Source organism: Halichoerus grypus, chromosome 2 (assembly GCF_964656455.1).
Source record: "Halichoerus grypus chromosome 2, mHalGry1.hap1.1, whole genome shotgun sequence".
NCBI classification, from domain to species: Eukaryota; Metazoa; Chordata; class Mammalia; order Carnivora; family Phocidae; genus Halichoerus; species Halichoerus grypus.
In genome coordinates, this window is record NC_135713.1 from 74,974,364 (window position 1) to 74,986,845 (window position 12,482).

At 35.4% G+C, this 12,482-nt stretch overlaps 1 long non-coding RNA gene across 3 annotated transcripts in view; it reads right to left on the reverse strand.

The window, feature by feature from the left end:
- Positions 1-12,482, reverse strand: part of LOC118553296 (uncharacterized) — a 110,384-nt gene that overhangs the window by 7,173 nt on the left and 90,729 nt on the right. For all 3 annotated transcript variants that reach the window (XR_013445664.1, XR_013445663.1, XR_013445665.1), the window contains one exon: positions 7,958-8,409. This is a non-coding gene — a long non-coding RNA (uncharacterized LOC118553296). The remainder of the gene's footprint in view (positions 1-7,957; positions 8,410-12,482) is intronic.

Genomic DNA, 12,482 nt, shown 5'->3' on the forward strand with positions numbered 1-12,482 from the left:
TACTGTGAGAAATTTAGAAAATGCATTTGAAAGCACTATATAAAACCTACAGTACTGTACAAGTGAGACTTATTTTAATATTTAGTAACACATTACAACATGTATAAAGATTTAAGAATGTAAGGGTATGTTGGCACAGAAGCAACTGTATCTTTTGATAGGTCCAAGATATTTTATTGGAAAAAGTGTGCTTTGAGCGATGAGCAAGCTATAACCTACTTGAGGGTAGTAGAATTTTGCCAGGGTCTGTGCTGGCGATAGCCTCAGAAAAGATTTGTCAGGATGGCTACTAAGAAGGGGAAAAAAAATCCAACCTTTATTGAGGAATAAGGGTACACTGGGCCAAGCAGGGAGTGCAAAGGGTTGGAATGACACAGAGAGGCCAGATTGAATACTTTGCAGACTGTTTAGAATTCTCCAAGGAGATTATTTGATGGGAAAATAGTGATGGGCCTTCAAAAGAGATGCATGATTTTATGACCAATATTACCATCTGCCAGAATATAAACTGAGGTTACCAATAATTTTATTAAAGTTACACTTTGATACTTTATATCACAGAACTAATTATTTTGTGGTGATATATGCTTTTATTTTTTTAATTGTTATAAACATACACTTTGGTTATTGATGACATTAAGTAACTTAGTGGTTTTAGTCAAGAGAAATAAACCAATCTTCACAAATTAAAACAAAAATCCTCTTGGAAATTGGAAAAAAAATAATTTTTCACTGTGCAGGAAGGGCAGAAAGGACAAGAGGTTTTTGTTTTGTTTTGGTTTGGTTTTTGTTTTTAGAAGCAGTAGTAAAAATTTTACCTAATAAATAAGAGCTTTTGGCATCAAAGAGCTTAGAAGCTGTCATTCCATCTTAAAAAGTAAAAAGCTGAGGAAACTAGAAAATCAACAATTCTTAGATCCATCAGAGAAATGAGGTCACAGGCCAAACCACTGCACTCAAAATTGGGGAAAGATTGGTGGATACTGAGAATTATCACTTACTAGAGCAGAGAACCAGGAGCAGAAATCCACAGGAACCAGTGCTGGGGTAGGAAACCTAACCTGTGATCGACAATATACATTCTGAATACAAGTTCGTTGTTACATATATGGATTATAAATATGGCCTAAGTTTGCATCTTATTAACACAGTTCTTTTATAACCAGTTTTAATTTTTAAATTATTTTTTCAGGTTTTTCCAGTTTTACTGATATAACTGACATATAACATTGTATATGTTTAAGGTGTACAATATAATGATTTGATGTATGTTGTGAAATACTTACTGTCATAAATTTAGTTAACCTCCATCACATCATGAAGTTACAATTTTTCCCCCCTTTGGTGACTTTTAAGATCTATACTCTTAGCAACTTCCAAATATACAAAACTATATTGTTAGTTATAGTCATCATGAATATCCAGTTGTTTTTAATGTTAATAAAATCTAATTATTTTTCTTCATGGTTAATACTTTTACTGTCTTATTTAAGAAATCCTGAACACAAGTTCACAAATATAATCACATATTTTTTAAGAGACCTTATGATTTTAGCTTTTACATTTAGACCTATATTTTATCTGCCATCATTGTGTGTGTGTGTGTGTGTGTGTGACTTGAAAAAGGAGATCGAAGTCCATTTTTACAATATGGGCTATTCAGTTGTTCCAGTAACATTTGTTGAAAAAAACTTTCCTTCCCCCATAAAATTACATTGACACCTCTACTATGTGTGTTGGACTATTTTTGAACTTTCTCTTGGGCTTCAAAAATCTACATTTCCATCCCTTTACCTGCTTCACACTGTCACTTTTATAGTATCTTAAAAGAGGGTCTTAAAATCAGTTTCTGGGATTTAAACTAGTATCCCAACTCTCCACCTATGTGGAAATGATAGAGTTCAGGAAAAATCCATACACAGATTCTGGCATTCATTTATCTATCCCCGCTTTTTCTCTCTCTTTCCTATTTTTGAGAGTTATGCTTCAATTGTAATAGGAACAATACAATGAAATATATTAACGTATATTTCCCTGAGCATCATCTGCTTATCTTCTTGAGGATGTGTGCTGCAGTTATTTTAATTGTTATGGCAGAAATATAAAAAGACAGAATGGTCAAATTTGAAATTTAATTACATAAAAAGAGATATTTGAAGAGTCTCAAAAGTAAGATTTAATGGGAAGAAGTATTTTCTAAATGCTATATGCTACTTAGTACAGCAAGAACCAGGACTGGAAGTATAAAAGAGAGAATTATATTATAGTCATGAATAAGAGTCTGGTTTTAAAATATGCCTGCAAATTCCTTGATATTTGTCCATCAAATAATGGAACATATTTTTCTTCCACTTAAATATAGGCCAGCTTATGTGAACCTCTGCTAGTAAGTAGAAATAACAGAGGAGAAACTACTCGACTTTTGATGCTAGGTTAGGAAAGGCCTGATTCTTTCTTTTGGGATATTCATCTTGGCAACCCAACAATCATGTTGTGAGGTGCCCAAGCCGCACAGAGAGGCCACATGTCATATTACCCAGTAGTACAAGCTTAGTTAACAATTTACAGCCAACATCGACCAGGAGATATATGACAAATCAACCCGCAGATCATTCCTGCATCCAGCTTCTAGCATCCAGTAATTCCAACCTAACACTGAGTGAAGCAAAAATAAGCTGTACCCCCAAAGTTCTGCTCAAATCGAAGATCTGCGATTTAAAAATAAAAAATTCCTCCAAACACTAAATATTGCACTAGGGTGTTTCACAGAAATACATACCTGGCATGAACTTAGGTACCAGGAGTGGTGCTATGATAGTAAAACCCTCAGAACAGGAGAGAGTGGCTTAGGCCCAGGTGGTGGAGAAGTTAGAAGGACACTGAGAGTCACAGAGACTATGAGCAGAAGCTTGGTGGCACTTCAGAAGAATGCTGGTGGGAGATGAAAGGAACGTGAGAAGAATGTTATCGGAAGGTGGAAAGTTTAATGATATTGTCACCTTTGTTAACATGAAAAATTTTAAAAAAATGAACTTGATGATCTAATTAAGAATATTCCAGACAAAGCGTTAAAGTTGCCATCTGGCTTCTAGTTGCTCATATTAAAACATAAACGAAGACAGCATAAAGAAAACATTTTTTTAGCATAAAGGCAACAGAACTTTCAGGGTTTGGTTTGACAATAAAGCCATTTGTCATCCACACACTCTGCAGTTAGCAAATGATTCTAAAAAATTAAAAATGTTTTTTGAGCTGAGATCAAATTCAGTGCATTATCAGGGAAATATTGTCTCCAGAAGCTACTCAGGGCATGACTATAAATCCCTTTGTTAAGATCATGAATATACCTGTTGTGGTACTTACAACAGACAAGAGTCTCTCTTCACATCTTAATGTCATGCCACACTGATGCTCTTTATTACATAATAGAACCTCTCCTCAAAACCTTACAGGAAGCCAAAGATAGTAATAAGGTAATTAAACAAGGAGACCATTAGACAGGTGGTTCTAATGTCTTGGTAGCCTATATAAGCAAACGTAAGTCAGAGTCAATACATTCAAATCCAAGAAAGTGAAAGAACAACCCATCACAGCTAATGAGAGTCTCTCAAATAAGGCAACTGCTTAAACTATAATAATCAAATAATAGCTTTGTTTTATTCTGTATGTTCTCTTTAGTAATTTTGCCCCTAGCTCTTGTCAGTGGAGCACTCCTAACCACTTTCCGTCGGGCACTGCCCGATTCAAATCCATGTTTGATCAAATAAACTCTAAACATTTTAGTGCACCTCGGTTTACTTTTTAACAATAGGGATGGACTTATCTTGGTGAGATGCGTTAGTGTGGCTTTTGTCTAGTGAAACAAATGCCATTAGTACTCACAGAAAACCTGCAAGAATTTTAAGACAACATATTAATGCAGCATTGCCAGCTTGAACTAAGACAGAGGCAAAACGAAATAAAGCATATTGACCTTCGAACTAGTATTGGCATGGCGCATGCCGAGAAGACCGTTCAGCTGCACATACCAATCATTTCTCACGGAATAGACATGAGAGTTCAGACAGTAGAATCAAGAACCTTGAAGGTGCATCCAAGAGTCGTCCAGAATCATTCCTAGGCCAGAGGGTTGAGCCCTAATCAAAAAGCTGGCAGCATGGGAAAAAAAAAAAAAAAAAAAAAAAGGCTGGCAGCATGGTCTTGGCTGGATTTTGTATTTGCTTTATGTGTGTAATCTTTGTGTGTTCCCTGCTTTGAATGGGGTGCTCTGTAATAGCTCTCCTAGGCCAGGCTCACCATCTTGCATCACTTGTGTGTGTGGGTGGCAGGGGGCGGTGGTACTGCAGAGAACAGGTCCTTTGTCTCTGTTCCCAGGTCTTCCACAGGGGAATTGTTCTGGAGGGGCTGTACCTGCAAAGACTCTATGTCTGGACATAATTTAGATAATAAAATGTTGAACTTTAAGCTGAATGTGATTCCATAATAAATAAGACTTTCTTGGAGTCTTGGGAGAGGGGTTAGTATACTGACATGTGGGAAGAATAGAAATGGATGGCAGATTATGGTAATTTAAACATATGCCCACAAACTCATGGCACTTCTCTCCATCAAAAGGTAGATTCTAATTCCCCTTCTTTTAAATATGGCCTGACCTTATGACTTATTCCTAATTAATCAATGTCATATAAATTATGATATATGAATTTCAAAGCTGGCTTCAAAAAGGCGAAGCCACTGTTACCTTGCCCTTTCCCTCTTAGAATATTTAAACTTTGTATCCAGCCACTAAGTTTTAAGGAGGCCATGGCAATGTGGAGAGGCCAGGTGTACATGTTTTGATGGGCTTTCCCTCTACTTAAGTTCCCAGGAGACAGTCAGGACCAATCACTAGTCCTGTGATTCACTTCATATACCTCTCTGCCATTTTGGAGAAATGGAAGTGACGAACTCTGAAGGATTAACTACATAGCCAGTTAGCCAAAAGAATCATTCATAATGAAAGAAGAATATTTCAATCAAAAGATTATTTAAAGTGGTAAAGACATATTTCTCTACTAATAGAGCTCTGTGATGGCTTATAAAAGAGATCAGCTCAGCTCTTGAGAAAAGAAAATTTTCTTTTTCTGTATATATCTGAGTTCATTTCAGTAGAGCTGCAAACCCACTGCAATTTTTGAATCCACATTTTGAATGTTCAGAGAATATTCACAAATACATTTTGCAAAAATATGCCTGCCTATACCTTATGCTATTCAAGATTTTATAATTCATTAAACCAAAACTGTGTTATAATTGTGCAACATAAAGATTAAAGTTACGGCTTTAGTTAAATACATAGGCTCCATATTACTGAAATCAGGAATGAAAGGCTGAGGACATTTATGGATCTGAGGAGTATAAACAGGATAATAAGAATAGCATATTAGCATGGAAATAAAGAATCCCTGTCTCTTCTAATGAAGTGAGGGAAATATCCAGAAGGATATAACAGCCTGTAACACGGAAATAAAATTACTGAAAATGACTTCTTATAAACCACTAGTTTTCAAGCTCTTTGATGGAAGAAAAAGAAGAAAAAGGATTGTGCTTCTACTTCTTGTATATGTTAAAATACTAGTTTTCTGTTCCATTGGAGATATGAAGATTGCCATGTGAACTATCTCCCTTTGTAAATATATTTCTCTCTGTCTTTCCCAGCTTTACCTAATTCATGGACCTTCACTCTCTTTTTCTGTTGCTATTTTAAGCTTTTTTTGGGAATAGGGCAAAATATGTAGGATAACCAGCATAACATGTACAGTTAATCTCATTGTAAACTCACTTAAGATCTTAATTCTAAACTCCTAATGCTTTCCATTTCTATTTTTGCTGTTATTGGTTGTTAATAAAAGGGTGATGGGCTCAGGGATCTCTAAACAGTTGTACCCCATTGTTTGAAGAAAACAGTAAGTGTGTAAGTAGGAAAGACATTCGACTGGTTTTAAAAAGGATATTCAGATTCCAGATTATGAGGAAAATGAAAGCATTATACTAAGGTGAATAAAATCTCATTAGCCCCCCAATGTCTCAGTGTCCCTCCTCTCCTCCTGTATCCATTTCTGTGGGTTTGAGACACTTGGGTTTCCCTGTACTCCCTCTTCCTACTTCCCCGTGTATACAGAACTTGCATTAACTTGGGGAATGTAACTAGGAATGCTATGAATTTCTTTACTATTACATAGTTCTTAGGATGCATTGCATTTCAGATTCTCTAGATTCAGATTCTGTAAAGAAGAAAAGAACAATCAACAAAACTGCTGAACTTAAAGGAAAAAAAAAAAAGCTAATTAGCAAACAGTTGTAAATGGGTTTGTTTACTTCAGGACCCTTGATTTCTTCCTGTTGTTCTTTAGCTTCCCCACACTGATTTCCACATCCATCACATTTCATTTTTCTGAAATCAGCTTATGCACTTAATGGTCCAGACTGGGCAATCAATGTTGATTGAAATCAACTTTCAAATTGATGCAAGAGGTCCACTGCTTGCTCTAAGAACCAGCTGTGTAAATCTAAGAGAAAGATAACTGTCAGCTTTTTCCTATGTAATTTTACATCTTCTTAAGCATACTGCTGTTATAATGACCCAGGAAGCACTTGTATCTAGAAAAAAAATCACTAGGTAAACACCAAATACCTTCAAACCCCACCACCCTGACATGACACTGGACAAAAAAAAAAAAAAATTACTGCTGTCTTGTTAGCATCTGCTTAGAAATGATTTGATTTCTTGGATACAAGGATAGGGCTCATGTTACTGTGGTACTTATTGAGAATAGGCTGTTCCCAAGATAGACTCAGTGGAAACAGCGCCTTTTGTCTTGCCATGGAAGAAGGGGCTTATTTTCAAAGTCATCCAACCTAGTGTACTTCTAATTACAACCTGATGTTGGTTTTGCAGAAAGAAGGCTCACAGCAGTGTGAGACAAGATTGTTTCATTTCTCTCACCATAGGGTATCTATGTTTGGCTTTCAGAGTTGAAACCAGGGAAGCTGCATTATAACGCTTCCATTTTGTTGCCCTGGGGTGAGTATAAGACATCATCTCTTTCCATGAGAGATTTCTATTTGCTCTCCATAGTTTCTTCTCTTCTACCTTGGCCTCCATGAAATCTCTCACTTCTTGCTACCAAAAAAAAAAAAAAAAAAGCAACAAAACACTCATTAAATAAAATAAAAGTTAAAAAAATATAATAATTGTCTCTGTAGTTTTAGTCCAACTTTTTCAAACATTGTTTTGGCTTTATGTAGCATCTTTTTAAATAGACTTTGCATTTTGGTCTTAAGTTTAAGTTCACAGCAAAATTGAGCAGAGGGTGTAGAGATTTTCCCTAATCTCTGTTGCCCACATATACACAGGCTCTCCCACTATCAAAATCCTCCATCAGAACTGTACTCTTGTAACTATTTATCAGTCTACACTGGCACATAACCATCACCCAAAATCCATAGTTTATATTAGAGTTTATTTTGGTATTGTATAATCTCTGGGTTTTGATAAATGTATAATGACATGTATCCAACATTATAGTACTAGGCAGAATAGTTCCACTGCATAAAAATGTTCTGTGCTCCACTTATTCATCCCTCTTTTCTCCCTAATGCCTAGCAACCACCGATCCTTTTACTTCCTCAATAGTTTTGCCTTTTCCAGGGTGTTACATAGTTGGAGCCATACAGAAGCCTTTTCAGATTGTCTTATTTCACTTAGAAATATGTATTTAATGTTTATCCATGTCCTTTTACACATACCTCCTTACACTGTTGCTGTCACAAATTATATTTCTATACATTACTTTCACATTATCATAGATTTATAACTATTAGTTTATGTATTTATCTTTGAAATGATGTAGAAAATAAAAAGAACAATTACAAACCAATTCAATAATATCAGACTTTATACTTATTATGTAGTTACCTTTACCAAAGTTCTTTATTTCTTCATATGGCTTCAAGTTGTCTAGTACCCTCTCCTGTCAGCCTGAAGGACTCATTTTAGCATTTCTTGTAGGGCAGGTCTACTTGCAAAGAATTCCTTTAGCTGTTTTTATTTGTTTGTTTTAATCTGGGGATATCTCATTCTCTTCTTCATATTTGAAGGGTAACTGGCCACATACATAATTCTTGACCGGTTCTTCTTTCCTGCTTTTCTTTCAACACTTTAAAAATGCCATCCCACTCCCTCGTAGTCTCCATGGGTTCTGATGAGAAATCTGCTGTTAATCTTATTAAGGATTCCCTGTATATGATGAGTCACTGTTCTCACAGTGCTTTCAAGATTCCCCTTTTGTCCTTGACTGTCCTTTGATTTTAATGTGCCTCGGTATGGATTTCTTTGTATTAACTCCTTCTTGGTTTTCATTTAGTCTCCTGAAAGAAGAGATACATGTCTTTGATCAAACATAGGATGTTTTAAGTCATTTCTTCAAGTATTCTTTCTACCCCACTCTCTCTCCTCTCCTTCTGGGGTTCTGATTATGCTACTGTTGGTTCACTGATGGTACCTCACAAGTCCTAGTTCATTATTTTTATTTTTACTTCCTGTTCCTAAGATTAGATAATTGCAATTCATCATCATCAAGTCACTGGTTCTTCTGTCTACTCAAATTGGCTATTGAAATCCTCTAGTAATGAGTAATTCATTTCAGTTAATCAAACTTTTAAGGCCCAGAAATTTTGTTTGGTTTGCTTTCTCTTTATTGATATTCTCTATTTGTTCATACATTTTCCTTGAGACTCCAAAATACTTATTACACACCATTTTAAAATTATATGAATTGTGCAAGTGTTGGGGGAAATGACTATATCTTTGATCAAATGCATAGACTTGTATTCATTTTAGTTACATAGTAGTCAATATAACAAATAAACATCATGTTAACAATGGATATTTTAATACTGTTTCTGGAGAGATTAATGAATCTCATATTCTCACCAAAATAAACTCCATATACCTTCACCTATTTTTTTTAAGCCAGTTGTTCATAGTTGGAAATTCATTTACATGGCCAATATCATGCATTTTATACACTTTTTTTTCGTATTTTTCTGAGTATATAAACTCAGAATATGCAAGATATATGCAAAAATAGAAATGAATACACAAATAAATGTAGGTATATTAAATACACACATTTTTCGAGGACATTGCCCATCAAAATAGAAATAATTCAAATATTTCTGTCTCTGACGCTCCCTGGTGGTCTAGTGGTTAGGATTCGGCGCTCTCAAATATTTCTGTCTCATTTTCTTTACAATTGTTTTACTATTCAAAAGTCACACAAATCAAAATACCAAATTCCTGAATATCATAAAAGCAAACATTCTAAATAAGTTACTTTCAGATAAGTTAAATATAATGATTTTTTAAAAGATTTTATTTATTTATTTGAGAGAGAGGGAGAAAGAGCAGGAGCAGGGGGAGGAGCAGAGGGAGAGGGACAAGCAGACTCCCCCCTAACAGGGAGTCTAATGCAGGGCTCCATCCTAGGACCCCAAGATCATGATCTGAGCTGAAGTCAGACACTTAACTGACTGAGTCACCCAGGCACCCCAAACCTGATGATTTTGAAAAGGCAGGTATATTCATAATAGAGAGCACTTACATTGCAATATTTAAACACAGGTAACACCCAGTTGGTCTCTAAGCATGTTTGGAACTAAGGTATATTTATATATTTCATTTATACATATAGATATATATACTTATAAGGTATATAAACTCAGGAGTGCTGTAGTGGCAAAATTTTGTTAAGATCACCAAGAAACAGAAGAAGCCAGTGTGCAACCATAATGCATAGAAAGAAAAATACAAGTGTTGGCAAGGATGTGGAGAAAGGGGAACCCTCTTACGCTGTTGGTGGGAATGCAAGCTGGTACAACCACTATGGAAAACAATATGAAGGTTCCTCAAGACGTTAAAAATAGAGCTACCCTACAACCCAGCAATTGCACCACTAGGTATTTACCCCAAAGATACATAGTGAAAAGAAGGGGCACCCGCACCCCAATGTTCATAGCAACAATGTCCACAATAGCCAAACTGTGGAAGGAGGCGAGATGCCCTTCAACATATGAATGGATAAAGAAGATGTGGTTCATATATACAATGGAATATGACTCAGCCTTCAGAAAGGATGACTACCTACAATTTGCATCGATGTGGATGGAGCTGGAGTGGATTATGCTAAGTGAAATAAGTCAATCAGAGAAAGACAATTATCATATGGTTTCACTCATATGTGGAACATAAGGGATAATGCAGAGGACCACAGGGGAAGGGAGGGAAAACTGAATGGGAAGAAATCAGAGAGGGAGACAAACCATGAAAGACTCTGGATTCGGGGAAACAGACTGAGGGTTACAGAAGGGAGGGGGGTTAGGGGATGGGGTAACAGGGTGAGGGGTATTAAGGATGGCATGTGTGGTGATGAGCACTGGGTGCTATACGCAACTAATGAATTGTTGAACACTACATCAAAAACTAATGATGTATCTTATGTTAGCTAATTGAACATAATAAAAAAAATAAAAAAGAAAAATGCCAAAAAGAAGAGAGAAAATACATCTAATATTTCTGATTTCTTTTCACCTACATTCAGTCTATCTGGAGGAAAGACTCATCTCTGCCCTTGTATTCTAGAAGATAGCTGTCTGCTAATCTAATAACTCCCGTGGTTCTGGTTTAAAACACCTTCACTATGTTTCTCTAATAGGTAACCAAAAGAGTCTTAAGACACAATACTTTTCAAAGTAATAAATTATGACAGGCCCGGGAACTCTTGCTTAAAGGTGTGCTCTGTGATTTGACCCTCATGTCTCTGGGGCACTCTCTTCTTCTGGGAAGACTCATCTGCTTTGAATGATCAGCACTGAGATAATCTCAAATTTATTTCAGAAACTAAAAAAGGTTATGATCTAAAATAAAATAATAGCAGGACAACATATATTTTGAGTAGCTATAGAAATGCTGATGCAGGCTCAAAGGCTATTTAGTTTTTGCCATCCAATTCAGTAATAAAATGATGAGCCAAGGGAAAAGGAAAGCTATGGAAATATACTCTGAGTGCATATTTGGTATTACTCTTTCACTGACTTTATCTCATTAGTAAATCAAGAACAGTACTATATTAGCTCAACATCTAAAGGATGCATTCTTGTGAATAATGTTTCAATTGCAAACCTTCTTGAGTCTTCTATGTTATCCCATAGGGCTATAAGATGACCAAGTAACTGGTGGGAAATTTTATACTACTGTTATTGATCACAGTATGAAAAGAAAACAATAAAGGCATCAATAATACATGGTCCTGGATGACATCTTTATAGCATGGCTAATAAAGATGATTTGAAATAGCCCATTGACTTTTTCTCTGCCCAGAACCTAGAGTAAATATATAATTTAATCTTGCTCTAGAAGTTGAGGGCATTTTCTTTTTTGAGAATTGTGACATTATTCATGTTGCTAAAGATAAGGCCTTGCCCCAGCTTTCAGGTTTTAAAGCTTAGTTATTAAATTTGGCTTCAAGGTGAAATGTGGGGAGATAAATGGGAGTGATTGAGAGATTGAAGATGAAAGTGTGGATCTCTGGTTACAGAACTGAAGGAAATCAAAACATGGAGCCAAAGAAATATGACAGTGCCATTTAGCAGATAATGAACTTTAATTGCAACCCCCACTATTCATCTATTAATATATTTTGTGAAATGGTTTTACTTCATTATTCAACAGATAAATAAGCAGTCACTGGAAAAAAGCAGCTTTTAAAAATTTATTTGATGAGTCTTACTTAAGGGATATTTAGTTTTACTCATCAAGTATTTATTAAATACTTGGTACTTGTCCAATATAGATTTTTGTTGGTGACAGGAAACTATAAATATACAGTCCATATTAAAAAAATACTGGTCTGCTATATGAAAGTACATTTTTTTCTAGTGACATATTCTGTTCTTAAAGTCATCATAAAAAAAGAGTATCTTACAGTGCTGCTTAGAATAAAAGAATATTTAAAGAAAAAAAAGCATCCCAAGTGGAGGATTCTTCTCAAATTAATGAAATAAAAATGTATACATATATATTCTAAAAAATAATTCAGCATATGTTTAATACTACTAAGGTTCATTTTCTTATCATGTAGCCTACCTTGAACCAACTTAAGGTGTAATAGTAAACTCTGTATGAATATAGTACACATTTCTCACAGAGAAGTGTGACAAATCCTCAACACTCTAGATTGCTTTGAGAAAGCAACTTATTTTTTTTTTGAGAAAGCAACTTATTGATATAAGATGATAGAGATGATGGACAAATGAGGGCAAAATATCTTTGTTTTAGTTTGTTTGGCTTTGGTGGGGGGAACTGAATAATAGGGGAAGATATCCCTACTTCATATACCAAACCCACCTATTCACCTCATAGAATAGAAGATGCTCCTAGTGCT